This window comes from Lipotes vexillifer, unplaced genomic scaffold (assembly GCF_000442215.2).
Source record: "Lipotes vexillifer unplaced genomic scaffold, Lipotes_vexillifer_v1.1 scaffold12, whole genome shotgun sequence".
Lineage (NCBI taxonomy): Eukaryota > Metazoa > Chordata > Mammalia > Artiodactyla > Lipotidae > Lipotes > Lipotes vexillifer.
In genome coordinates, this window is record NW_006796716.1 from 5,243,324 (window position 1) to 5,248,160 (window position 4,837).

A 4,837-nucleotide genomic window follows, 5' to 3' on the forward strand; every position below is an offset into this window, starting at 1 on the left:
GACTCACCAAGCGGAGGGGCGGGCCGGTCGGCCGTCCGGTCGCGGACACCCTGGCTCACGGGGCCACCACAGCCTTTCGGGGGTTGCTCTAGGCTGCTCGGAGGCCGGCGCTTCTCTGTGGTACTTCCGGAGGCGGAGTCCGATGGCTGGGGGCAGGGCGGGCCCCGGATGCGGGCGCCGGATGAGGGCGCCGGAGAAGCGGGTGCCGGTCGCTAAGGCTTGTTTGTGAGGCTTTTCCATCCACGTCCTTCTGCCGGTCTCACCTTCCCTGCTGACCCCCGCTGGCCGCTCTGTAGCCAGTACATCGGTAGTGACCGTGACAGCCCCGGACTTGGGAAGGCGGCCCCGCTCTCCCTTCCCTGGCTGCAGCCAACCTTCGAGACTCCCCGCGGGCTGGTGGCTTTTCCGCGGGGGTGCGTGTCGGGGATGAGGACGAAATGTCCAACCTAGTGGTCCGACCTCCATGAGTCAGCCGTTCGGGAACTAGCACAGGGGTACAAAATACGCTGATTACAGCCAGGGTTGAAGGCGCTTCGGTTATATGAGAACCTCAGAAAACCATAGGATCGAAACATAATACGGTTCTTGGGGGAAGGTGGGGGCATTGAGCAAGTTGGAGTGGAAGAGAGACTGGGAAAGAGCTGTGTTCCTGGTGGAAAGACGGGACTCTGCAGAAGGAGGGATGGGTAAAGCACGGTGCACGTGGACGGGCAGGCCCAGGGCCAGCACAGAAGCCCCTAGGGCATTAGGACCTCCTGCATCCTTAGAGAATGTGATGTCTTTGTGGTGGGACTAGGTCCGCCAGGGACTGGCAAGTTGACTAAATCAAAACAGTGATTTGGAAGGGACTTTAGGTACTACCCCTTTATTTAAGCTCACAAATCAGATATTACCCTTTAATGATATTTGACATTTACAGTTAAATATAAGAAAAATCAAGCGTGACATTCTCCATGCTTTTTCAAACTACATGAGCCTCTGGGAGATTCTGATACGCCTTCCCTTTCTCTCCTTGAGTATCATGAATCTACAGCAACTTCCTACTATGACACAATCTCTCTAGTATCTCTGTCACAATGGAGTCGGCATCATGGATAGGAAATGCACTGCTTAAAAAAAAAAAAAAATGCACTGCTTGGTCAATTGCTTGTTGGACAGCTCCAGTTAGAAAGTTTTTTTGTGTGTTGAACAGAACTATACCTCCTGGTGATGTCCATTGTTCCTGTTGCAATCCCTGGGACAACAGATGACACATTACTTCCTGCTTGTCATTAACAACTTGTTATGAACCAGGTTCATTTGCCCAATGGGCAGCAAGTCAAACACTGAGAGGCTAAAGTTTGCAGCAGAGAGTTTATTAACACGGAAGCCAAGTGAGGAGATAGGAAAACAAATCTCAGATCCACCTCCCTGAAGGTGAGGGGCTTGAGATTTTTATTGGATAAAGAAGCAGGTTGGTCTTAAGTGTGGGGTAAGGTGATAGGAGTTTGGGGAAAGGTGAGGTAATCAGTGTTTTGCAAAGGCATATCTGAGTTACAGGCTTCTTAATGGGATGCATGTTCAAAAATGCAGGCACTTAGCATGATCTCAGCTTCGAGTTTTTGGCCATCTGATGTCAAAAGTTAATTCGTCAGACACCTGCACAGGCCGACTTTTAGGATCAGTGGTCCCAACCAGTCTTAGCCAGCTTGAACTGGACAAGAGCTGACTCCAAGTTTCTGAAAAACAGCTTTAGTCCCTGTTACTATAGCCACTCATATGTCAGAGGTGTTATCTATAGGGGTAGTTGAGGAATCTCATGGTATATTATCTAGGCTACATGAAGCTTGGAGGGTATGTAACTTGAAAAAACTAATTTAAGCGAGTTTGTTCAGTGAAGGCAGAGGGTTTTTTATCTTTTTTTTTTTTTTTTGCGGCGCGCGGGCCTCTCACTGTTGTGGCCTCTCCCGTTGCAGAGCACAGGCTCCGGACGCGCAGGCTGAGCGGCCATGGCTCACGGGCCCAGCCGCTCCACGGCATGTAGGGATCTTCCCGGACCGGGGCACGAACCCGCATCCCCTGAATCGGCAGGCAGACTCTCAACCACTGCGCCACCAGGGAAGCCCAGCAGAGGGTTTTTTAAACAAGTTGTTCCTTTACCTGCTGTTCTGTAAAACAAGCTCAAGAATTGGGCACCATTTCAAGCTCTTCTAATGTTCTAGGATAGCTATAAGTTTGAGGTTCTTTCCTGAGTTGCCATTTCCCCAAAGGTTGTACCTCTCAGCAGAGTGTTGCATTTCTACAGCAGAGGTGAACAAACTGCTGACAGTGGTGCATTTGTGTCTAAGTTTTGCCTGACTCGGGCAGTCTTCTCCAGCGAGAGGTCCTCAGGCACCCATTTAAGAGTCCATGTCCCACCAATAGGCACCAATCCCTAACAAAGGATGGTAAGAAACAGTAGCTACTGTTTTGCTCTTGAGCACAATTTTCTTTCAACCGTTATTCAGATGACTCAGGTGGAAACAACAAACTCACAAAATCTATGATTTTTAACTTAAACTATATTGCTTTAAAGAAAATGTAGGAGCCACTATTCCCAAGGGATTGAACACTTCACTACTCCTTCCCACATGCCCACCATTGCACTAGGCATGGATAGATACAAAAGAAGGGAACTATCACACCAGAATCAATACATGCTCTGAATATGGGTTTGTCTCCCCTGACTGCTTTGCCTCCATCTGCACCATCATCTGAGGGCTTATAGGATGCCTTATCCACTGGATATACCTTAAACCAAGGAACCCATTTTATAGTCAAGGAGGTGTAACAATGAGCTTGTAACCACAGAATTCACAGCGTTTACTCATCAGCCAGAAACAACAAGCACGATGGAACTGTGGAATGGCACATTGAAGACTCAGCTAAATTGCTGATACAAGATACAGCACCTTGTGAAGCTGGGGAGCTGTCCTCCAAGACACAGTATATGCATTGAACCAATAACATATATATGGTATTGTGTCTCCAACAGGAAGACTACATGGATACAGGAACCAAGGAGTCAAAACAGGAGTGGCCCCTATTAACCATCATAACCAGCAACCTATGTGTGGAATTTGTGCTTCCTGTCTCCCCAGTCTAGAGTCTGTTGGGTATGATCCTGATTCTCAAGAAGAGCATTTCTTCTAGGAGATACCTTGAGTGTCCACTGAACTGGAAACTGAAAATGCCACCAGGCCACTTCAGTTCCTTGTGCCATTATATCAGCAGGCAAAGAATGGAGTTATTACAAAGGCTTCCTACAGTCCCTTCGACACACAGTACATAAATACAAAAACATACCCAGCTGGCTGCACTCAACAACCTACCTTCCTGGATCCTTTAGGCGCTTTAAAGTACAAACAGGGGTGGGAGGATAGGGGAGAAGGCAGATTTAGGCAAAGAAGAAAAATACAACGTACGACAATGTAATGGCTCTTAGAGATGACTTGCAACACTGGAAGGAAATAGGAGGAAGAATCTGGAGGCAGAAGTTCTGGGAATATGTCTTCAAGGAGGACCATAGGTCAGGGAGCCAGCCAGTGATAGAGGAGCAAAAACCTACTCAAGTGGATTACCTAAGAGTCACAGGGAAGTAGAAGGAGGAAACAATGGCAACAACAGCAAGGTCAAACCTCACTGGGAATGGAACATTACTCAGGGCTTGGGAGATTATTCAGAATATCACCTAGTCATTGGTAGTCTCTGTAGTAGGTGGCTGTTCCTTTTGGGCTTTCCATTTTTGCCCTCAAATTTGTCTTGGAACTTAAGAGCCATGTCACAATCATTCAAGGTCTCTTTTACTGTTTTATAAAAAGTGAAGTAATAGCAAATGCTGTAATTACTGTGATAACATTTTGACAGCAAAAATGCCTCAAATTCGAATTACTATAGTAATTCCATTACTAGCACACTCAAAACTCCCTGGAAACATCAGCCAAGCTCAGAATCTTGTAACTATCTAGTATTGGAAAGAATATCTGTTGCCTACTGAACAAATGTTTGAAAATACTGTCGACTGGAAAAAAAAAAGCACAACCTAAAAGTTGAGAATTATGTTTTATGTGGCAGACAAAATTGAGGACTTAAGCCGGGAAGACAGCCTCTCAGCTCTAAGGGGCTGCTCCGAAGAGGTAAGGGAGAAGCCAGGATATGTAAGAGTTTTGCAGCAAAATCCTCGTAGCCAGAACATCAAAAGATTACTCTTAATTAAAGAAAACCAGACATTTCAAGTTAATGATCTTAGAGCTTTTCTATAAATGGGAAGATGCAAGGGTCTGGGCTCACTGAAATCATTCCTCTGACGTGCACCTCAGCTGTCTGGGGCCAGTACCCTGCTCTTCTCCATCCCGAATCCCCTCAGGGTACACAGCTGGGGGCGGCTGCAGTGACTGCTGGCTTGAAGGCGGCAGTTTACTGGTATGGCAGGCAACATTTTTCGTCCCCAGGCCCGTTCAAGTGGCAATACGCAATCAGGGCCCCCGGAGAAGAAACCACTTTGGTTTCGTGAAACCATCCATCCTTGACTTCACTTTGCTCTACTGTCTACATTTTTGTTTCAGTTCCTCTGCCACAGACACACAATCACCTTATTGTTTGATAATAACTAGAATTATTACGATTACTGCCATCAATAAGAAAAAGTAGGAGAATTGTATAAGTATCTGAGCAGGAGGATACGGAGGGAAACTTAACCCCCGTTTTCCCGGACGGGAAAAGGGGAGCTAAGTCATCCCCAAAGCCCAACCCACGAATTGGGGAACAATAACCAAAGACCTCCCGCTTTCCTAGAGAGAACCCCCCCCCCCCCCCACCC